This window comes from Rhinopithecus roxellana, chromosome 10 (assembly GCF_007565055.1).
Source record: "Rhinopithecus roxellana isolate Shanxi Qingling chromosome 10, ASM756505v1, whole genome shotgun sequence".
Lineage (NCBI taxonomy): Eukaryota > Metazoa > Chordata > Mammalia > Primates > Cercopithecidae > Rhinopithecus > Rhinopithecus roxellana.
Window position 1 is genome coordinate 39,885,744 of NC_044558.1, and position 25,196 is coordinate 39,910,939.

At 36.5% G+C, this 25,196-nt stretch overlaps 1 protein-coding gene and 1 non-coding gene across 2 annotated transcripts in view; one reads left to right on the forward strand and one right to left on the reverse strand.

Annotated features, from left to right (window-relative positions):
• PTPRR (protein tyrosine phosphatase receptor type R) overlaps positions 1-25,196 on the forward strand; it is a 294,648-nt gene that overhangs the window by 3,978 nt on the left and 265,474 nt on the right. The window lies entirely within an intron of this gene.
• LOC115900254 lies at positions 18,556-18,662 on the reverse strand. The gene has a single exon (XR_004059909.1). It is a non-coding gene; the product is annotated as a U6 spliceosomal RNA (small nuclear RNA).

A 25,196-nucleotide genomic window follows, 5' to 3' on the forward strand; every position in this document is an offset into this window, starting at 1 on the left:
TCAGAGAAGTGCATAGTCCATTTCTCTAGTCTCTGAGAAGAAAGGTATTCTATGATGGTGCCAAGAAGATCTAGGAGGTGATTTGCAGAAGTACCACCCTCAAAAGAAAGGATAGACTAACAGGTAAATGATATATTTTAAGATTTTAAGATGTTCCTTAGAACTCCAGAATTTGTTTTTCCTATTGAAAATCACTCAATATAGACCTTACAATGGTCTAGAGTCTCTCTTCACATTATTTCTATGATATTATCTCTCACTACTTTCTTCTTTTTTTAATCTCTCTCTAGCCATATTTATCCTTCTGTTTCTAGAAGATGCCAGGCACTCACCCTTTCATATTCTTTTGCTTTTTTCTTTCTCCAGGTATCTCCATAACTTAATCCCACAATAATTTTAGGTCTTTAATTAAATATTACCTTCTTAGTGGGGTTATCCTATTTCATATTTCATCTTCCCTTCCCCCCATCACCCAGATAAAAATTCTAGCACCCTTTCCCTGCTTAACTATTTTTTCCCCAGAGGTCTTCACCACTTAACATACAATTTATTTTACTTTTGTTTATTGTAGTTTCCCCTCTCTGTATTAAAATGTAAGCCCGTTTAGGGCACATATTTTTGCCTGTTTTGTTTATTGTTACATGTATTGGAGATCCTGGGCTACTTAGTACCTGGGGGCAGTTCCTGACATAAAATCTTTCTAAAAATTAAATAAATATGTTAAATAAATAACGAGACAGTGATATTTCTGGTCTCTTCTTTTTGCATTTAATATCTTCTTAACACCCAGAAAAAACACACATAGTCAACTTTGCCACTTCCAGAATGGACTTAAATGGAGCTCCTTTGTCCAAAACTCATGTTGCCTCACATGCCCCCAAAACATATTATCTCTAACAGATTTTGCTGTCATTGTGAACTGAAGGGCAATAAAGGATGGGTTTGTGTTAGACCAGAGCTACTAATCAACTCAGTGAAAAAAGTCTTTCAAACTGATTGCCAGATGTTGTGCAGCCTAAATACTTTGCTGGTTGGCTATATTTTCACTTCTCAGTGAAATGCCTTGTACATGTAGGAATGGCTACAGGGATCAGCAAATTTACAAACAGAGAGTCCAATGCACCAGAAAAAACTGATTTGCTTCTTTGGTACTTAAGAGACATAGGAATATGTATATTTGAAATGACATATTTCTAGCACCTCCAATAGAATAGCACCTCGCATATTCCATTGAAAATCACATCCTGCCTAACACCTTGTAAAAATTCTGGGATGCATTATGCACATTCAGCCTTTTCTTTTTTATTTCTCACCTACTTCTCTATCAACTTCAGTCCTCATCCTATCATCCTATGGTTGAACATAATTAAATAGGTCATGATAATGTACATTCTTGTTATCAATGCATTTCCATAGTACTCATCTATTTTGACCCTTTTCCAAATTTTAAAATTTTTCCTCACTTGACTTCCACAGACAGTCAGTTACTCCCTAGCTTCCCTCTTATCTCTCCAGCCATTTCTCAGTTTGTACTTTTAGGTCTTCTGCTGTGTATTATTTAACGGTCAGTGCTCTCTACATCTTGTCATTGATTTTTTGTTATTTTTCTCTGTATACAATCTCCCTGGATAATTATACTCAGACATGGATGTCAAAGATTCCAAAATCCACATTTCCATCTCAGTTATCTCTCCTGAGCTCTGGTTCTATATTTAAAATTATCTAGAAGTCATTGTATATTCCATAGTAATCTTTTTGTTGTTATTGTTGTTGTTATTTTTGTTAGAGACAGGGCCTCACTCTGTCGCCCAAGCTGGAGTGCAGCGGTGCAATCATGGTTCCCTGCAGCCTCGACTTCCTGGGCTCAAGCAATCATCCTGCCTCAACCTCAGAGAGTGCTGGGATTACAGGTGTGAGCCACAGTGCCTGACCCCACAATAATCTTATATTCAACTGTTTTTACTCAATACTTCTCATCACAATTACTCTTATAAATATTCCCTAATATTGTGAATAACACCAGGATTCCTCACAATGACCCAGGTCTGAAACGAATAATTCATCCTAGATCCTCCCTTTGCTACTTTCATCTTAAAGGTTACCAACTCTTCTCATAAGGTCTCTACTCTCCATGTTCATGTCACTGCCTTGGGACAGATCCTTATTTCTCACATAATATCTTGTGATGACCTCCTATTAAATTTATTCTTTATAATAATGTCAGAGGTGAAACTCTTAAAAGCATACCTGATCATATTCTTTCTCCATAAAATTCTTCAATACAGCTATCTCCTTTTCTTTTAGAATAAACTCCAAACTCAAGACAAAGTCTTTTGTGATGAGGTCTTTTCATCATGCCCTCCTTTGCACACTAATGTCAAACCAAGACAAAATTTCCTTTAGTTTGCCATGTCTTGAATCATTTCACGTACTGTTCTACTTCTCTTAAATACCAATACTCTGTTTCCTTATTTAGATGACTCTTTCTCCAACTTCAAATATTGATCAGGCATAGCCCACTTCGAGAATCTTCTTTTCTTGATTGCCTCACCTCATTCAAGTAGCTCTCCTACATTTCCCTTTTCAAACCTGTATATTCCTCTGTCAATGTACTTAACCTGTATACTGAAGTTTTTTGAGAACAATAACACAATTACAGCTTTATTTCTATATACTTATTCCCTAGAACTATGCTGGTTACCTAATATGGCATCAGTAAGTATTCAATTAATGAATACATATATTAAATATATTTGGTAAAATGAATTATGATAAATTAATTTACATTGACCAAGAGATTATATGTCATCTTCATGACCATAAAGAAGATAATTGACTTTACTACTATTCTCTTAATGCAATTTACACTTATTGACAACAAGGAAATGGAGATGGGACAGAAAAGTTTCTATTTAAATATAGTCCATAAGATAAGTTTGTGTCCCATGGGCATGATATTATTTGTAGTGTACTTGTGTGCTGAACTCTTTCTAGATGTCTAGACATTCTTGCATGATTTTCCAGTACTAGTTAAGAATAGAATGAGATTAATTTTTTTTAATTTAAAGAGCTCAGAGAGTTAGATAAGCAACATAGTATGATAGTTGTCCACTAAAGAATGGACCCGGAACTCCTAACCCTGATTACTGATTGGTTATCATCTACCTAGAGCAAATATAAGACATTTACCCATTCAAAACCAGGTGAGAGTGTGAGACAATGGCTTTAATAAATCAAGACCAAAAATAATTCAACCCTCCTTTTCTCTCTGAAATAAAAACCAAATCATCATACAACATGTCTGAATATTTGAGTGGTTGTATACATTTTTCTCTCTCATTTTATGTGTATATGGTCTTTATGGAATCAAAGTTTTTGGATCCCATGCGTTTTTTCTTATAGAAGACATTCTTACACCTGAGGAATGGGGACTATTTTGTGAATTATTTAAAAATCACTTTGTGTGAGATGATCAGATCAAAAATCAAAAGCCCATCATTGCCATTAGTATTAGAGATAACATGGATGTTACATTTTATGGTAAGTTTATTGTTAAATCTTACAAGTTGTTCTGTGAGTCAAATTCAAAAGCTAGTGAAAGCCATTTTTCCTTTAAAAGGGGATTTGAAAGATTCTACTTGGCCCATGAGTGCATTTTTCATCTTCAAGGCATTTACAAATGCTGACACATTTAGAGTAGCATTGATGTTTCCCAACATGAAGGATGTTAGTAGTTTTGAAAAAGAAAAATGTAATGCTAAAATATTATTTTAAGATCAAATTTTCTAATGCTTCTGTACAATATAATGTAACTATAAGTGCCTACTATAGTAATGATATCTGCCACAGAAAGACAATTAGCAAATTTATATCGTGAACATTAGCACTTTCCATATCAATCATTTTTATTCATAATGACTGCATAAACTTTCCTCATAATCAAATCTCATTTGATTTTAATATATTAAGATGTTAATGTCCATTAAAATTGCAGCCACATGGACCAACAGCAAAGCAAAACTGTTTATATTATGCAGCAGTCTAGATCTATGTCTAGTTGCACTGAAGCAAATGCCAAGTTCACTGGGGACGTGAATTATTTTTTCCTATTTCTATTTTATTTTTTATTTCCTTTTTTTTCAGATCTAAAGCAATGTCCATTTTCTGACTTAAATGAGAAGACTGACCTCAGGCAGTCCTAAACTACTATTCTTTGGAAAGGAGCACTAAATGAGCACAGAGTAAAAGCATCTCACAGTGATTCACTGGCCTGTACAACACTATGTACAGAGCAAGACTCTACAGCTATTTTACTGTACTAATGATCCAATTCCTGAGGCATACTGGAGAGAAAAGGAAGCAATAAGTGCACAGAATCAGTTCATCGCTGGGTGACTTTCACTTACCTGGGAAAAATGATCAAACATAGTATCATAGTGAGTTAGGCTTGAAAGACCATCAATCCATGAATGTAAAGGTATGGCTTTCAAATAATAAGCAATTTACTTTCTTTGTCTTCTTGACTCAAGGTAGTATTTTTAAAATTCTCCCTGAAGAAAATAAAGTAGCTTAAATAGAAGAAAAGAGAAAATTTAAACAAGTGGAAATGTCATGTTTCTAGATAATTTTTTAGCAGAATTCCATAGTAGTTGAGAGTTAAGTGGGATAATATATCCAAACCTGCAGTCTTAGTGAGTGTCATAGAGGTGTTAGGCATTATGTGATTAGACTAAGGAGATGATATATGGTTAACTTGTACCTTGGAGGAATTTCTTGTTCTTTTTATGTTTATGCCAATACTGAGTAAGCATACACACCTAGATAGATTTTGAGTTCTGAGTGTTTTTATTTTCAGTTGAGCCTTTTCTTGATAGTTTTCATCTGTATGCTATAGGCAGGAGCCTGACCATATGTGCAGGTTTGTAGTGAACTATGAAGCTCTAAAACATCTACCTCCCCGCAGATATCTCTCCCAATGCCTTTCCTAAAAGTTTTATCTAAACATGAATTCTAGCATCATGTCTTCAGCAAGTTCTACTTAAATTAATGTGAAATACAAATTTCTCTTGGATATGCCTGATTGTGACTGAAAATGTGTAACATTTACACAAACATCATAAATCTGAAATGTCTAGTTCCTACTGCACTGCCTTGCTTAGCAGGTGGTCTAGACTTGTCCTAGGATACATCTTCCCAATTAGTCCCTCTAGGGACCCACAAAGGGTGGAAAGTTCAAGCATGGACCAGGGATGTTGCTCATAGGTCTCTAGGCTTCCCATCTGTTGTCTACTCCTCTGGCCATCCTTCTTCTCTACTGACCAACTGATACTCTCCTACTTACCGTTTGTAGCCCATGGAACTTCTAGGCCATTGGGCTGCAGGTCCATGAGGAAGGCTGCCTGTGGTTCTGCAGATACCAACCAAGACAGGGCTGTTTGAATGTAAAGGGATAGAAGGGGGAGCGTGGATATGGGAAGAACATAATGGAAAAGGTCACATGCAGCCACAACTTATTCATGGAACTACTCACCACTCCCCTAAAACCCAGGCTACTCAGCTGACCCTGCTTTTCCAGGACTCTTCTCTCTGCTGATTTTACCTCAGGTGACCTATTATTTATAGCTCCAGATTGACTCCCTTGGAGACCCATAGTTCACAAGAAAACTCAGAATTCAGTTACAGAAACTTTTTCATGATGCTTCCCTTCTCTATGCAAATCCAGAGACACATCCGGCAGCTGTTTCAGTGCCTCTGAAAATTCCATGACATTTGAGAAGCTCACTAGGGCAATTCTCATGAGTCCTCACAAGCCTGGTCCCCTTGGGCATTTGGGCATGGCTCTTGGCATTGCTGGGCACCTCTGTATCTCTACAGCATCAGGATTTCCCATCAGGCATTCATTGGTTACTTTTGATTTATTTCCTCAAGCTATTTAGAGTGCTTAAATTATAAATTTTATCATGTTATTTGTAACTCCTACATCTGAGCATTAACTGAAGCTACAAAAATATAATAAAAAAGTCTTCCTCTCAAGACAAGCATTGGATTTCATATGGAATAGACAAATAGATTTCCTTTTGAGACAGGAAGGAGATAACAAATGAATATTTCCTAAATCCCTGTGATGTGCTAAATTCTACCCAAGGTACTTTTGTAAGATAACTGTCTTACCTTTTAGAATTGAAAAATGTTTTGAAATGGCATGCTTGTACTTCGGAAACAACAAAAATATTAACTCATGTAGTACAATAAAAACAAACAAACAAAAAGTTTGGGCTCTAGGATCTGACTACCTTAGTCTGAATCCTATCTTCTGCCATTTAAAAAGCTAATGTATAAGGCCCTGCAGCATGGAACCTGGAACACTGAATATATTCAATATTAGTAGTTGTAGGAGTTATCATATTAACATGTAAAAACTTTCATTGGTCCTGTATTTCCTATAGCTAGAATATAAGACCAATGAACAGAAAATATGAAAACAAAAATGGTACACATTGACTATTGGCCTATTTTTTAAAAATCACTCTAAAATCTTCATTTGTGAAGAGTGCATGCTATGAAAATCAAATAAGCATATCCCAAATTTTAAAATACTAGTAACCTTCATCTTATAAATTTTTAAATGCTCATAATTAGCAAGTTCATGTTGAAGAAACTAAATGCTGCTTTCAAAACAAGTATATAAGAGAAAACCTCTAACCACCAGAGTCACTGCCACCATGGGCAACGTTTCTTCTGACACAGTATCTGTCAGTCTCAGGGATTGGGTAGGACATGCGGTATCATCACTCCTGCTACCCTGCTCTACAGACTACATGAAACGACAACATCCAACAAAGGCCAAAACACTCCACTTCTAATGCTGACTTTCAGTCTTAGACAAATGTGTATTACACAGGGAAAGTTTGAAATCCTACAATGAGTTTATGTGAAGGGGGCCCTGATTAAAAGAGGCTTTGCTTATACTAATATTTTGTTTTGTTCCTTTGAGTGGAGACTTGAAGAAGTTTTTCTACCCTGATGGAAGGATTCAGTTCAGATTAAGTGAAACGTGTACACTTCTTTTGTAAAGTTTGGTGAAAAGCTTTGTTCTGGACAGGAGTGCCAGCATGAAATGTGTCCCTGACTATACGTACATTCTTAAGCAGATAAATTTTAGAAAAATACCTATATAAAAGTTGAGGATCTGGAAAGTGATTCTTCATGCCTGTGCACAATTTGCATACTCCAATTTGAAAATCCTGTCCCCATATCTTTGATGTGTGTGTGGTAGGGGAGGGCATGCACTTTGTGAAATAAGAGTTCTTACACATGCAATTAGGGAATCAGGTGTCCTGTCTCCCCTTGGGTTAAGTTTTGCTGAGTCTGCAGCAAATTTCCAGTGGGTGCAGGATCAATTCCTGCCACTCCAGGCCTGTCTTGTGCCTCTGGTGCCCAATACCTCCCCATGCAGCATCAGCTCTCACTGCTGGCAGCGCCCTCACATCCTCCCTCCACCAGCCCTTCATGTCTTGAAGTTTACCCTTGGGAGCTATGTTTCTAATCCGAGCTTCAATCTCCAATTTTCTCTTTCTTCTCCACCCTCAGCTAAACTGGGTAGTTCCTGCTTCCTATTCCAGGAGAGATCTCGTCTCAGAAAGGATGTGCCACACTGATCTACTTCAGATAAGAACAACTGTTAATTATATGGCCCTTCCTTAATTTTCATTTTTCAAAGAATCATTAGAAAGCCCAGCCTTAGCCCAGTGCCATTAATTTCAAATGGTGGATGAAGGAGCTAGAACAAGATGGAATAGCACTGTTGAAAGGGTCTACCAAGTGCCCCTCAAATCCCTAAATTCAGGCAAAGGAGACCCGGACAGGGATCTCTTCAAGTGGCCAACCACAGACCTTTTTCCCCATTGATATGGTTTGGCTGTGTCCTCGCCCAAATCTCATCCTGAATTGTAGTTCTCATGATCCCCACCTGTTGTGGGAGGGACCAGGTGGAGAAAATTGAATCATGGGCGGTTTCCCCAATCCCGTTCTTGTGGTAGTGAGTTAGTTCTCACGAGATCTGATGGTTTTATAAGGGACTTCCCCCGCTTCGCTGAGCACGCATTCTCTCGCCTGCTGCCGTGTAAGAAAGGATGTGTTTGCTTCTCCTTCTGCCATGATTGTACGTTTTCTGAGGCCTTCCCAGCCATGCGGAACTGTGAGTCAATTACACTTCTTTTTCTTTATAAATTACCCAGTCTCTGGTATGGCTTTATTAACCGCGTGAGAATGGACTAATACACCCACTTTCCTCTTCCCTTAATATATGAGCATTTATATCTCTGTAGTATCATTACTATGGTGAGACTTTAATATTTATGTGTTCTAATGTTGATTTTGCTGTGTTTTAGTATAATTCCTATTCTGCTATGAGAATTATTCTTAAAACAGACACTTTTTTTTCCTTTGTCTTAAAATTGGAGCCCAGTTTTTAAGTCGTCTGGAGAACTCTGCTATGAAAGCAATGGAGATAGTTTCTAATCTTTATAATGATTTGAAAACAATTATATTTTAGCTTTTTGTATAACAATGAATGACGTATAAAATTAACTTCTAAATGTACTACTTCATTATTCAGTGAGTGCATACGGAACCGAATTCCTCTGATTTCTGCAGTCTTAGCTTTCTAGCCATATGAGCATTTTTCTCCCGTCTGCCTTTCCCCAGAGGGTGTAGTTTGATAGTCCTCTCTAAATGGCTGTATAACATTTAATATATAGTAGCATTCACTCCTGTCAACCTCTCCTCCCAGTATCCTTTGACTCAGGACTTCAGAAACTGGGGGACATCTGATTGCTGTACCTCAGCTGGCACACATTTCATTTCTTCCAGCAGAGTCCGAGGCCGGAGGTCTTAATGCTCATTCTTTCTTCATGACTTATGTCTAGTCACATTGTCCCAAGGTACTGTTTTAATTGTATTATGTTCCACTCTGTAATAGATATTTATCAAATGAAAAATAACTCTATTAAAGCTGAGCAAAAATCAGGAAACATGAACCCCTTTCATTGCAATTTTACCACCAGCATATAGCAGACAATGGATTTTTCCTGAAACGGCTGTCAATTCTGTGACTCCCAAATAGAGTTTTACACTGTTCAGCTCAACTTTCAATGGATAGACAGGGAGAAGAAGTAAGGGATATCCAGAGTATTTATGCTGGGCTGAGAGTGGAAGGAGGAGCTGCTTTTTCTAATAGAATATTTTGAGAAATGTGAAAAAAAAAAAATAAGGAAACTTTACAGGGTGATTAAAAATCATTCCTTAGATTCAGAATAGAGGAAATTAGAGCGAGTACTATAAAAATAGGACAACTACTTTGCTATTGGTTTCTTTATTTTTATATAGATATATTGGACACATCACTGGTCAAATATGTGGAGAGTTTAAATAATATTAAAGAATGTCAACACTTCCTGGTAGAATTATGTTTTCACATCTTACTAGCCAGTGCATAGACTGGATCTTAGAAAAACCAGTCCTGGAAGGACGTGTTAAAATTTTTTTTTTTTTTTTTTTTTTTTTTTTTTTTTTTTTTAGTTTTCTTTAAGGCTAGTCAATTGAAGGATTAGGAGCGGAGAAGGAACAAAGAAATCTGCAACTGCTTGTGATCAATTAGTTGTAAACACCACTGCATTGGGACCAGCCTTGGAAGTGTTCTTTTAATGATAAGTTTATCCAAGCGTTTTTTGGGTCCATGTTCGTTTATAATTTTGGCAAAATTAATTATTGTCATCTTATAGAAACTCTGATTTTTGTAAAGAAAACTTTTTATAACAAAATGGCTGGTTTAAGGATAAATATTTTTGTCAAATTTGTTATTTAGTGTCAGGATACAAAACAACAATATGTGTGCATACAAATATATACATACATGTGCATATATTGTTGGAACATAACAGGCACAGACACTGAATTCTATAAAACCAGCTTTGTATACAGCATATGTTATATTTTGGAGATTATCCTAACTAACCTTGGTTGTCATATTTTGGGAAAGCTGTAATGTTTATCAGTGGGGTTTAATGTTATTACTGTTGACACTTTTAACTGGAGATTAATATTCTGGTTATCTCTTGTTACCGTTACCAATAGAATGATAGAACAACTAAACAATAGTTTTAATACTAGCCTCATTACATCCCGGGGTATAATTTCTGGAAATCCCTGCTTCTATAAGATCCCAAAGGGTCTTTTATAGTATTTATGGAAAACTTATTTCTTTAGGAAAAAAATCAGAACCGTGCAAAATCTGTCTAACTGAATGGTGGCTTCTTTTTTACTGAAGTATATTTCTAATCTAGTTGTAGATATGCAAGAAGCAGCTACATTTTCTGATGAGAAGACTGAGGCTCATTGGGGTGAGCTAACATAGATGGGAAGAGAGAAGTTGGGAGATCATTTAAATTAGAATCTAGGTCCCTCGTTTATTTCTTAATTCTTTCCTCTTAATCAAAAGCATGGTTTTTTTTTCCTTTCTCAATACTAAATAGGCATTTTTCCCAAAAGAACTTTTACTGGTACCACTACATATTTTTAAATTTCCTGAGAGGTGTTAACAAATCAAATAAATGGGAGCCTAATCATTTCTTGCGCATAAATTCCCAAGGGAAGCCCCTGATACTATCCATTTATGTCCTTTCTAGAGAAGAAGGCGTTAACATTCCTAACAAAACAATGATTGTCTTTTCAAAAACTGATTACGCAGCAAAAGCCTTTTTCTGATTGTTCACTCTTTCAAGTCTCTTTAGAGACCACTGTTTTATTCTTTCCTTTCACAACTTATTGACATTGACTTAAGTACTTGCAATGCAAGGATTTATTCTGAGAGGGTGTATACAAGGACATTCTACCTTATGCATGCAGGAATAACCAACACTGAATTTGAAATAATGAATCATAATGTACTCTAACTTAACATTGTAATTTCATTCATTTCTCTTTCCTTTGTGAAAGATCTCTTCAGAGGCTACCAAGGTCATATCCAGAATGACATTTCAATTGTGCAATTTTATGACCATCAAATCTCACTGATCATTTTCATGTAAATGTTGTTTTTATAAAAGTACTTTTATTTTAAATGCAGATTAGTATCTTTGACAAGCTACTTACTAAACATTCTGTAAGAGACTATCGCTCACAGGTAGGAAAAACTATCACTGAACTCTCAATGAAGACGAGAAATCCTACCACGTATTTCATATCAACTTTCTTTACAATAACTCTTTCAATTCCTCTCCAGTCTCCTGAAACCTTCCATCTTTCCTCCCTAATCCTCATTCTCTTATGAGATGACTTCATCTCCTTCTACACAGAAAATACAGACACCATCGGAACATTAACTTTCTCAACTTCCAACACCAAACCCATTAACATCCCTAATCTCCCTCCCTGCTACATATAATGAAATAAATACCTTCCTCAAATCCAAGGCTCATTCCTCTGCCTGTACTGTGAGTCCTCTCTCCTCCTATCTTCTGGGGGAGTTCAGTCTACTAATTATTCCAGCTGCTTTCTCTTATATATAATCACTCCTTTCAGCTGGCTCCTTCTCCTTGAGGATTAAATGTGCCGAAATCTCTACCTTCTTAAAAAGAAACCAATAACACATCCCTCGCCCTATCTTTCCTTCCTGGTAACATATAGTCACTCTCTTATTACACCCAAATGTGATTTTTCCACTTATTTTGTTTCTACTTTATCTCCCACTCAGTCCTCATTTCAATTAAATTTAGCTTTCTGTCCCTTCCCAACACACTGACACTACTTTTTATAAATTCATCGATGATATTTCTTATGAAAAAGACTTAAATTTAATGATCCTAAAAGATATGTTTGATATAGTTATGCTTGAAAAAAGTAGCTTACAAAACATGTATAACCTATTGACTTTTTTGGTGTATAGTTCTATGCATTTTTACACATGTATAGATTCATGTAATCACAACCACAGTCTGGATACAGAACAGTTCGATCACCACAAAAAACTTCATACTACCTTTTTGTCTCCAACTCTTCTACCCAAATAACCACTGATCTGTATTTTGTAACTATATTTTTTGTCTTTTGAGAATGTCATATAGTGGAAAAATACAGTGACTTTTTGAGACTGGCTTCTTTCACTCAACCTACTTCCTTTTATATCCAAGTTGTGTGGATCAATAGCTCATTTCTTTTTACTGATGAGTGGTGCTACATTGTTTAGATGCGTCATAGTTTGTCTATCCATCCACCATTGAAGGACATTAGAGTTGTTTCCATTTGGGGGCAATTATGAATAGACTTGCTAATAAAATTTGTTTACAGACATTTGTGGGAATATACATTTTTATTTCTCTAGGGTAAGAATGTAGAAGTGAAATTGTTATATCATATGGTAAGTATGTGTTTACCTTTACAAGAAACTGTCAAACCATTTTGCAGAGTGCCTTTGCCATTTTGCATTCTCACCTGCAAGGTCTGAGACTTCTAGTTGCTCCAGATCCTCTCTAGTATTAGTACATTTCATTTTACCAATTCTAATATCATATCACAATTTTTTTTTTTTTTTTTTTATTATACTTTAAGTTCTAGGGTACATGTGCATAACGTGCAGGTTTGTTACATATGTAAACTTATGCCATGTTGGTGTGCTGCACCCATCAACTCGTCAGCACCCATCAATTCATCATTTATATCATGTATAACTCCCCAATGCAATCCCTCCCTCCTCCCCCCTCCCCCCTCCCCATGATAGACCCCAGTGTGTGATGTTCCCCTTCCCGAGTCCAAGTGATCTCATTGTTCAGTTCCCACCTATGAGTGAGAACATGCGGTGTTTGGTTTTCTCTTCTTGTGATAGTTTGCTAAGAATGATGGTTTCCAGCTGCATCCATGTCCCTACAAAGGACACAAACTCATCCTTTTTTATGGCTGCATAGTATTCCATGGTGTATATGTGCCACATTTTCTTAATCCAGTCTGTCACAGATGGACATTTGGGTTGATTCCAAGTCTTTGCTATTGCATATCACAATTTTTAATATGCATTTTCATATTGGCTAATAGAAATGGACATACTTTCATTTGCTAATTTGCCATTCATGTATCCTCTTTAATAAAGTGTTTGTTCAAGTCTTTAGCCCATTTTTAAACTGGTTTGTTTTCTAATTGTTGAGTTTTGAGAGTTCTTTATACATTCCAGTTACAGGCCTTTTGTTGGATATGTGATTTGTAATTATTTTTCTCCCACTCTGTAGCTAGCTTTCTCCCTTTCTCAACAGTATCTTTCATAGAGCAAATTTCTTTTTATTCTGATGCCATCCAGATTATCTTTTTCTCTGTGGATTGTGATTTTGATGTCATGTCTAAGAAACCTTTGCCTAACCTTAGGTAATAAAGATTTTATTCTATGTTTTCTTCTAAAAGTTCTATAGTTTATACATTACACATTTAGAGCTATGAACCTTTTTAGTTAATTTTGTATAAAGTGTGAAGTTTAGGTAAATGTTCATTTTGTTACATATGGATGTCTAATACTTTAAATGTAATTTTGAAAAGACTATCCTTTATTGTTTGTGCACCTTTATCAAAAATCAAATGGTAATATTTTCTCCGAATTCATTTTTAAAATTTTATTTAGCAGTTATTTTATTTTTGATTTATATTTTTAACTGACAGATCATAATTATACATATGGGATAAAATGTGATGTTTTTATATATGTATACAGGGTAGAATGATTAAGACAATTAACATATTTATCACCTCACTTGTTTAGCATCTTTGTGGTGAGACATTTCAAATTTATGGTCTTAGATATTTTGAAGTACACAATAAATTATTGACTATAGTCACCCTGCTGTGCAATATATCTCAAAATTTATTTTTCCTGTCTATCTTAAACTTGATATCCTTTAACCAACAACTCCCCATTCCTTCCCCATTCCCTGTCCCAGCCTTTGGTAACCATCATTCTACTCTCTACTTCTCTAGATTCCACATATAAGTGAGATCATATGATATTTGTCTTTCTGTGCCCACCTTATTTCACTCAGTATAATGTCCTCTAGATTCATCCATGTTGTCACAAAGGTTAGGATTTCCTTCTTTTTATAAGACTGAATAGTATTACATTATATGTACATGCTACCTTTTCTCTTTTTCTTATATGTTATTGGGGTACAGGGGATGTTTGGTTACATGGGTAAGTTCTTTAGTGCTGATCTGTGAGATTTTTGTGCACCTATCACCCAAGCAGTATGCGCTGCAACCTATTTGTAGACTTTTATCCTTTGCCCCCTCCCACTCTTCTCCCTGGTCCCCAAAGTCCATTGTATCATTCTTATGGTTTTGCATCCTCATAGCTTAGCTCCCACATATCAGTGAGAACATATGATGTTTGGTTTTTCATTCCTGAAGTTACTTTACTTAGAATAACAGTCTTCAATACCATCCAGGTTGCTGCGAATGCCATTAATTCATTCTTATGGCTGAGTAGTAGTCCATTGTTTGTATATATAGATAGAGCTATACATATATATAGATATCTATATATATTATAGATCACAGTATCTCATAAATATAGATCTCAGTCTCTTTACCCACTTGTTAATTGACGGGCATTTGGGCTGGTTCCACGATTTTGCAGTTGCGAACTGTGCTGCCATAAACATGTTTTTGCAAGTATCTTTTTCGTATAACGACTTCTTTTTCTCTGGGTAGATACCCAGTAGTGGGATTGCTGGATCAAATAGTAGTTCTACTTTTAGTTCTTTAAGGATCTCCACACTGTTTTCGATAGTGGCTGTACTAGTTTACATTCCCACTAGCAGTGTAGAAGTGTTCCCTGATCACTGCATCCACGCCAGCATCTACTGTTTTTTGGGTTTTTTTATTATGGCCATTCTTGCAGGAGCGAGGTGGTATTGCATTGTGGTTTTGATTTGCATTTCCCTGATCATTAGTGATGTTGAGCATTTTTCATATGTTGGTTTTATGTTTGTTTTGTTCTTGCTGATTTTGTTTGAGTTTGTGTAGATTCTGAATATTAGTCCTTGGTCAGATGTATTATGGGAAATGGTATAGAGGTTCCTCAAAAAAACTAAAAATAGAATAGATTATGAAGATTTTCTCCCACTTTGTGGGTTGTCTGTTTACTCTTCTGACTGTTCCTTTTGCCATGCAAAAGCTCTTAATTAAGTCCCAGCTATTTATCTTTGTTTTTATTACATTTGCTTTTGGGTTCTTGGCCATGAAATCCTTGCCTAAGACAATATCTAGAAGGGGTTTTCCAATATTATGTTCTAGGATTTTTAGTTTTAGGTCTCAGATTTAAGTCCTTAATCCAACTTGAGTTGATTTTTGTATAAAGTGAGAGATGAGGATCCAGTTTCATTCTTCTACACGTGGCTAACCAATTATCCCAGCACCACTTTTTGCAAAGAGTATCCTTTCCCCACTTTATGTTTTTGTTTGCTTTATCGAAGATCATTTGGCTGTAAGTATTTGGGTTTATTTCTGGATTCTGTATGCTGTTCCATTGGTCTACATGGCTATTTTTATAGCAGTACCATGCTCTTTTACCCATTTGTCTACTGATGGACACTTAGGTTGTTTTTGTATCTTGGCTATTGTGAATAATGCTTCAGTGAACATGGGAGTGCAGACATCTCTTTGACAATTGATTTTAATTTTGGGGAGATATACACCCAGAAGTGGGATTGATGGAACATATGGTAGTTCTATTTTTAGTTTTTTGAGGAACCGCCATACCATTTCCCATAATGACTGTACAGGTTGAGGATCCCTAATCCAAAAATCCACAACCCTAAATTCTCCAAAATAGAAAACTTTTTGCATACCAACATGATGTTCAAAGGAAATGCTTGTTGGAGTATTTTGAATTTTGGACCTTTTAATTAGGGATGCTCAATTGGTATATATTCTGCAAATATTCCAAAATCCCAAAAAATTCCAAATTCAAAACATATCTGGTCCCAGGCATTTTGGAAAAGAAATCACCTGTACTCATTTACATTCCCACCAACAATGTGCAAGAGTTTCTCTTTCTTCCCATCCTGGCCAACTTAAGTGTCATCTTTTTTGATAAACCCATTCTAACGGGTGTGTGGTGTTACCTCATTGTGGCTTTAATTTGCATTTTCCTAATGATTAGTGATGCTGAGCATATTTTCATGTGCCTATTGGAAATTTGTAAGTCGTCTTTTCAGAAATGTCTGTTCAAATCTTTCGCCCATTTTTTAACTAGGTTAATTTTTTTGGTATTACATTGTTTGAGTTCCTTATGTACTTTTGATATTAATGCCTTATCAGATGTGTGGTTTGCAAATATTTTCTCCCATTCTATGGGTTATCACTTGACTTTGTATGTTTCCTTTGCTCTGCAGAAACTTTTTAGTTTGATGCAATCCCATTTGTCTATTTTTGCTTTAGTTGCCTGTGCTTTTGGAGTCATATTAAAAAAAATCACTGCCCACACTAATGTTGTGGAGGTTTTTGCCTATGTGTTCTTCTAGTAGTTTTATTGTTTTTGATTTTATATGAAAACCTTTAATTCACTTTTGTGTATGGTGTGATGTATGAATCCAACGTCATGCTTCTGCACGAAATCTGTCTTTCACCATTGATCTGTTTGTCTATTTCTTTGCCAATACTACACTACTACCTCAATTACTATAGCTTTATAGTAAGGTTTAGAATTGAGCAGTTTAACTTTATTATTTTTTCAAAATTGTTTTAGCTTTCTATTTCTTTTGCCTGTCTATGTAAATTTTAGAATCAGCACATCTATATCTACAAAAAATTCTAGTGATATTTTGATTCTAATTGGAGATGACTGACATCTTCATTATGTAGAGTCTAATTCATGAAAATAGTATATTTGTTTATTTAGATCATCTCTGATTTCTTTGTTCAACATTTTGTAGTTTTCTGTGTATATATGTATGCATCATATATATGTGTCTATATATGTACATATATATGTGTCGTATATATGTACGTATCATACATGTGTCGTATGTATGTACTTATCATATACATGTGTCGTATGTATGTACGCATCATGTATGTATCATGTATGTATATGTATGTATCATGTATGTGTCATATGTGCCATATATGTATGTATCATGTGTGTCATGTATGTCTGTATCATACACTGTATATGCATGTATCATATATATCATATATGTATGTATCATATAGGTGCCATATATCGTATAGGTATCATGTATCATATATGTATGTATCATATATATGTATGTATCATTCATATATATATCATACATGCTCTGTTAGATTTATACCTAAGTATTTTATTTTGGGGTCAGCTTTTTTTTTTTTACTTTTACTTTTTAATTATACACTGCTAACTTATACAAATGCCATTGAGTTTTGTAGGCTGCCTTTATATTGTGTGACCTTGCTAAACTCACCTGTCAGTTCTAGGAAGATTTTGGTAAATTCCTTGGGATTTTTTACATAGACAATAATGTCATCTGCAAATAGAACAGTTTTATGTCTTTTGCTCCTTTTCTTTGTCTCATTGCACTGACTAGGACTCTTAGTACAAGGTTATATAGCAATGGTATGGGTGCCTTGTCCTTGTCTTAGAAGGGGAGCATTCAGCTTTTCACTATTAAGCATAATGTTTGCTGTGGGGTTTGGTGTAGGTACCTTTTATCAGGTTGAGAACATTCTCTTCTATTTCTAGGTTACTTAATTTTTTCTTACTATGAATAGACATGCATTTTATCAAAGTTTTTTCATCAGTTAATATGACTATTACTTTTCCTCTTTAGACTGTCAATAGGGTGGGTTATATAGATTATTTTTCAAATACTGAAGCAGACCTATATTCCCAGGAAAATCAGCCCCATTTGGTAGTGGCATATGTCTTTTTATATATTTCTGCATTCAATTTGCTAATATTTTGTTGAGCACTTTTACATTTGTGTTCATGAGCAATATTGGTCTATAGTTTTTTTTTGTTTTTTAGGATTGTCTCTATCTGCTTTTGTTATCAGGGTAATTGTGGCTTCATCAAATGATTTTGGTGAATGTTCCCCCTTCTATTTTCTGGGAGAAATTATATAGATTTGATGTTATCTTTTTCTTTAAATGTTTGGTAGACATTTTTAATTATGCCATTTGATCCTGCAGATTTTTATTCAGAAAAGGTTTAAGTAGAAATTTCGTTTCTTTTGTAATTTTAGCACAATTTGGATTATTTATTTCATCTTTGGTGAGTTTCAATAGTTTCTGGTTTTCAAGGAATTATCATTTTATCTAAATTGTTGAATTTATGTATAAAGGATTGTTATTTTCCTTTTTATACATTTTTACATCTGCTGAGTCTGTAATGATATCCCTCCTTTCATTTGATGTTAGAAATTTGTGTTTCTGTCAGTCTTGCTAGAGTTTTATCAATTTTACTAATCTTTTCAAAGAACTAGCTTTTGTTTCACTCATTTTTCTCTCGTTTTTCTTTCTTTTTTTTTTTTTTTTATGCGTAAAAATATGGAACGCTTCACGAATTTGCGTGTCATCCTTGCGCAGGGGCCATGCTAATCTTCTCTGTATCGTTCCAATTTTAGTATATGTGCTGCCGAAACGAGCACTTCTCTCGTTTTTCTATTTTCAATGTCGTGATTTCTACTTTAACTTTTTAATTTCTATACATTTATTTGACTCTTTTTTTCTTGTTTCTTAAAAAGGAAGCTTATATTTTTGATTTGAGACCTTTTTTCTATTCTAATATAAGCATTTAATGTTATAATTTTTTTCTCTAAGCACTGTTTCAACTGCATCCCACAAATCATGATATGTTGTATTTTTATTTTAGTTCAGTTCAAAATATGTTCTAATTTGTCTCGTGACTTTGTCTTTGGCCCATGGATATATACATATTTTTAATTATACTTTAAGTTCTAGGGTACATGTGCACAACGTGCAGATTTGTTACATATGTATACATGTGCCATCTTGTTGTGCTGCACCCATTAACTCGTCATTTACGTTAGGTATATCTCCTAATGCTATCCCTCCCCTCTTCCCCCATCCCACGACAGGCCTGGTGTGTAATGTTCCCCTTCCTGTGTCCAAGTGTTCTAATTGTTCAGTTCCCACCTATGAGTGAGAACATGTGGTGTTTGGTTTTCTGTCCTTGCAATAGTTTGCTCAGAATGATGGTTTCCAGCTACATCCATGTCCCTACAAAGGACGTGAACTCATCCTTTTCTATGGCTGCATAATATTCCATGGTGTACATGTGCCACATTTTCTTAATCCAATCTATCATTGATGGACATTCGGGTTGGTTCCAAGTCTTTGCTATTGTGAATAGTGCCACAGTAAGCATAGGTGTGCATGTGTCTTTATAGCAGCATGATTTATAATCGTTTGGGTGTATACCCAGTAATGTGATGGCTGGGTCAAATGGTATTTCTAGTTCTAGATCCTTGAGGAATTTCCACACCATCTTCCACAATGGTTGAACTAGTTTACAGTCCCACCAACAGTGTAAAAGCGTTCCTGTTTCTCCACATCCTTTCCAGAACCTGTTGTTTCCTGACTTTTTAATGATCACCATTCTAACTGGTGTGAGATGGTATCTCATTGTGGTTTTGATTTGCATTTCTCTGATGGTGAGTGATGATAAGCATTTTTTCATGTGTCTGTTGACTGCATAAATGTCTTCTTTTGTAAAGTGTCTGTTCATATCCTTTGCCCACTTTTTCACGGGGTTGTTTGTTTTTTTCTTGTAAATTTGTTTGAGTTCTTTGTAGGTTCTGGATATTAGCCCTTTGTCAGATGAGTAGACTGCAAAAATTTTCTCCCATTCTGTAAGTTGCCTGTTCACTCTGGTGGTTTCTTTTGCTGTGCAGAAGCTCTTTAGTTTAATTAGATCCCATTTGTCAATTTTGTTGCCATTGCTTTTGGTGTTTTAGACATGAAGTCCTTGCCCATGCCTATGTCCTGAATGGTATTGCCTAGGTTATCTTCTAGGATTTTTATGGTTTTAGGTCTAACATTCAAGTCTCTAATCCATCTTGAATTAATTTTTGTATAAGGTGTAAGGAAGGGATTCCATTTTAGCTTTCTACATATGGCTAGCCAATTTTCCCAGCAGCATTTATTAAATAGGGAATCCTTTCCCCATGTCTTGTTTTTCTCAGGTTTGTCAAAGATCAGGTGGTTGTAGATGTGTGGTATTACTTCTGAGGCCTCTGTTCTGTTCCATTGGTCTATATCTCTGTTTTGGTACCAGTACCATGCTGTTTTGGTTACCGTAGCCTTGTAGTACAGTTTGAAGTCAGGTAGTGTGATGCCTCCAGCTTTGTTCTTTTGGCTTATGATTGTCTTGGCAATGCGGGGTCTTTTTGTGTTCCATATGAACTTTAAAGTAGTTTTTTCCAGTTCTGTGAAGAAAGTCATTGGTAGCTTAATGGGGATGGCATCTATAAATTACCTTGGGCAATATGGCCATTTTCACGATATTGACTCTTTCTATCCATGAACATGGAATGATCTTCCATTTGTTTGTGTCCTCTTTTATTTCATTGAGCAGTGGTTTGTAGTTCTCCTTGAAGAGGTCCTTCACATCCCTTGTAAGTTGGATTCCTAGGTATTTTATTCTCTTTGAAGCAATTGTGAATGTCAGTCCACTCATGATTTGGCTCTCTGTTTCTCTTACTGGTGTATAAGAATGCTTGTGATTTTTTGCACATTGATTTTGTATCCTGAGACTTTGCTGAAGTTGCTTATCAGCTTAAGGAGATTTTGGGCTGAGATGATGGGGTTTTCTAAATATACAATCATGTCATCTGCAAACAGGGACAATTTTACTTCCTCTTTTCCTAATTGAATATCCTTTATTTATTTCTCCTGCCTGAATGCCCTGACCAGAACTTCCAACACTATGTTGAATAGGAGTGGTGAGAGAGGGCATCCCTGTCTTGTGCCAGTTTTCAAAGGGAATGCTTCCAGTTTTTGCCCATTCAGGATGATATTGGCTGTGGGTTTGTCATAAATAGCTCTTATTATTTTGAGATACATTCTATCAATACCAAATGTATTGAGAGTTTTTATCATGAAAGGCTGTTGAATTTTGTCACAGACCTTTTCTGCATCTATTGAGATAATCATGTGGTTTTTGTCTTTGGTTCTGTTTGTATGCAGGATTACGTTTATTGATTTGTGTATGTTGAACCAGCCTTGCATCCCAGGGATGAAACCCATTTGATCATGGTGGATAAGCTTTTTGATGTGCTGCTGAATCCGGTTTGCCAGTATTTTATTGAGGATTTTTGCATCGATGTTCATCAGGGATATTGGTCTAAAATTCTCTTATTTTGTTGTGTCTCTGCCAGGCTTTGGTATCAGGATGATGCTGGCCTCATAAAATGAGTTAGGGAGGATTCCTTCCTTTTCAATTTATTGGAATAGTTTTAGAAGGAATGGTACCAGCTCCTCCTTGTACCTCTGGTAGAGTTCGGCTGTGAGTCCATCTGGTCCTGGAGTTTTTTTTGGTTGGTAGGCTATTAATTATTGCCTATTCTATTTCTGAACTTGTTATTGGTCTATCCAGGGATTCAACTTCTTCCTGGTTTAGTGTTGGGAGAGTGTATATGTCCAGGAATTTATCCATTTCTTCTAGGTTTTCTAGTTTATTTGCATAGAGGTGTTAAAGTGTTCTCTGATGGTAGTTTGTATTTCTGTGGGATTGGTGGTGATATCCCCTTTATCATTTTTTATTGCGTCTATTTGATTCTTCTCTCTTCTCTTCTTTATTAGTTTTGCTAGTGGTCTATCGATTTTGTTGATCTTTTCAAAAAACCAGCTCCTGGATTCACTGATTTTTTTTTTAAGGGTTTTTTGTGTCTCTATCTCCTTCAGTTCTGCTCTGATCTTAGTTATTTCTTGCCTTCTGCTCGCTTTTGAATGTGTTTCCTCTTGCTTCTCTAGTTCTTTTAATTGTGATGTCAGGGTGTCAATTTTAGATCTTTCCTGCTTTCTCTTGTGGGCATTTAGTGCTACCATTATGTAATGGCCTTCTTTGTCTCTTTTGGTCTTTGTTGGTTTAAAGTCTGTTTTATCAGAGACTAGGATTGCAACCCCTGCCTTTTTTGTTTTCCATTTGCTTGGTTAGATCTTCCTCCATCCCTGTATTTTGAGCCTATGTTTGTCTCTGCACATGAGATGGGTCTCCTGAATACAGCAGACTGATGGGTCTTGACTCTTTATCCAATTTGCCAGTCTGTGTCTTTTAATTGGACCATTTAGTCCATTTACATTTAAGGTTAATATTGTTATGTGTGAACTTGATCCTGTCATTATGATGTTAGCTGGTTATTTTGCTCACTAGTTGATGCAGTTTCTTCCTAGCAGCGATGGACTTTACATTTTACATGTTTTTGCAATGGCTGGTACCTGTTGTTCCTTTCCATGTTTAGTGCTTCCTTCAGGATCTCTTGTAGGGCAGGCCTGATGGTGACAAAATCTCTCAGCATTTGTTTGTCTGTAAAGGATTTTATTTCTCCTTCACTTACAAAACTTAGTTTGGCTGGATATGAAATTCTGGGTTGAAAATTCTTTCCTTTAAGAATGTTGAATATTGGCCGCCACTCTCTTTTGGCTTGTAGAGTTTCTGCCGAGAGATCCACTGTTAGTCTGATGGGCTTCCCTTTGTGGGTAACCCGAACTTTCTCTCTGGCTGCCCTTAACATTTTTTCCTTCATTTCAACTTTGGTGAATTTGACAATTATGTGTCTTGAAGTTGCTCTTCTCGAGGAGTATCTTTGTGGCATTCTCTGTATTTCCTGACTTTGAATGTTGGCCTGCCTTGCTAGGTTGGGGAAGTTCTGGATAATATCCTGCAGAGTGTTTTCCAACTTGGTTCTATTCTCCCCATCACTTTCAGGTACACCAATCAGATATAGATTTGGTCTTTTCACATAGTCCCATATTTCTTAGAGGCTTTGTTCATTTCTTTTTTCTCTTTTTTTCTCGAAACTTCTTGCTTCATTTCATTCATTTGATCTTCAATCACTGATACCCTTTCTTCCTGTTGATCGAAGTGGTTACTGAAGCTTGTGCATTTGTCACGTAGTTCTCGTGCCATGGTTTTCAGCTCTATCAGGTCATTTAAGGACTTCTCTACATTGGTTATTCTAGTTAGCCATTCATCTAATCTTTTTTCAAGGTTTTTAGCTTCTTTGCGATGGGTTTGAACTTCCTCCTTTAGCTCGGAAAAGTTGGATCGTCTGAAGCCTTCTTCTCTCAATTCGTCAAAGTCATTCTCCATCCAGCTTTGTTCCGTTGCTGGCAAGGAGCTGTGTTCCTTTGGAGGGGGAGAGACACTCTGATTTTTAGAATTTTCAGCTTTTCTGCTCTGTTTTTTCCCCATCTTTGTGGTTTTATCTACCTTTGGTCTTTGATGATGGTGACATGCAGATGGGGTTTTGGTGTGGATGTCCTTCTGTTTGTTTGTTTTCCTTCTAACAGTCAGGACCCTCAGCTGCAGGTCTGTTGGAGTTTGCTGGAGGTCCACTCCAGACCCTGTTTGCCTGGGTATCAGCAGCAGAGGCTGCAGAAGAGTGAATATTGCTGAACAGCAAATGTTGCTGCCTGATCATTCCTCTGGAAGCTTCGTCTCAGAGGGGTACCCAGCTGTGTGAGGTGTCAGTCTGCCCCTACTGGGCAGTACCTCCCAGTTAGGCTACTCAGGGGTCAGGGACCCACTTGAGGAGGCAGTCTGTCCGTTCTCAGATCTCAAACTCCATGCTGGGAGAACCATTACTCTCTTCAAAGCTGTCAGACAGGGTCATTTAAATCTGCAGAGGTTTCTGTTGCCTTTTGTTTGGCTATATCCTGTCCCCAGAGGTGGAGTCTACAGAGGCAGGCAGGCTTCCTTGAACTATGGTGGGCTCCACCCAGTTCGAGTTTCCTGGTAGCTTTGTTTACCTACTCAAGCCTCAGCAATGGTGGGCACCCCTCCCCCAGCCTTGCTGCCACCTTGCAGTTAGATCTCAGACTGCTATGCTAGCAATGAGGGAGGCTCTGTGCACCTGGGACCCTCTGAGCTAGGCGCAGGATATAATCTCCTGGTGTGCCATTTGCTAAGACCCTTGGTAAAGCGCAGTATTAGGGTGGGAGTGACCCAATTTTCCAGGTGCTGTGTGTCACAATTTCCCTTGGTTAGGAAAGGGAATTCCCTTACCCCTTCCTGGGTGAGGTGATGCCTTGCCCTGCTTCAGCTCTTGCTTGGTGGGCTGCACCCACTGTCCTGCCCCCAGTGTCAGATACACCCCAGTGAGACGAACCCGGTACCTCAGTTGGATATGCAGAAATCACCTGTCTTCTATGTCACTCATGCTTGGAGCTGTAGCCTGGAGCTGTTCCTGGTTGGCCATCTTGGAACCACTTGGCTCATGGATATTTAGAAATGTGTTTTTTTAATTTCCAAATTTTGGAAATATTGTTATTTTCTTTCTGTTACTGCTAGTTTAATTCCTTCATGGCCAAAGAGTATACTTTGTATAATTTCAGTTTTCAAAATGTGTTATTTTATGGCCCAGTATATGATCTGTCTTGATGAATACCCCATAAGCATGTGAAAAGAATGTGTATTCTGGTGTTTTTGGTTGTGTGTTCTGTAAATACCTATTAAATCCAGTTGGTTGATGGTGGTGTTCTTGTACAACCTTGCCTTTCCTCCTTTTCTGTCTCCTCATACTATTGAGAGGGAACAGTTAAAATCTCCAATGATAATTGTGAATTTTCCTGTTTCTCCTTTCATTTTTGTCAGCTTTCCTCCATGAATTTTAAGCTCATTTTTGATGCATATATATTTAGGAATATTATGTATTCTTATGTACATTGCATCATATGTCCGTCATTATGTAATGTCCCTCTTTATCCTTGGTAATTTGTTTGTGCTGAATTGATATTAATATAGTCACTCCCGCTTTCTTTTGATTAGGTTTTCATGGTATGTTGTTTTTCACTCTTTCACTTTACGTGTATCTATATCATTATATTTGAAGTGAGTTTCTTGCACTTCTACACCTGCATCTGAGTCCAGGGGCAGGTGTTGATAGGAGAGAGAGGGAAAAGAGCTATGACAGTTGGCTGCTTTAGAATTATGGCTTCAC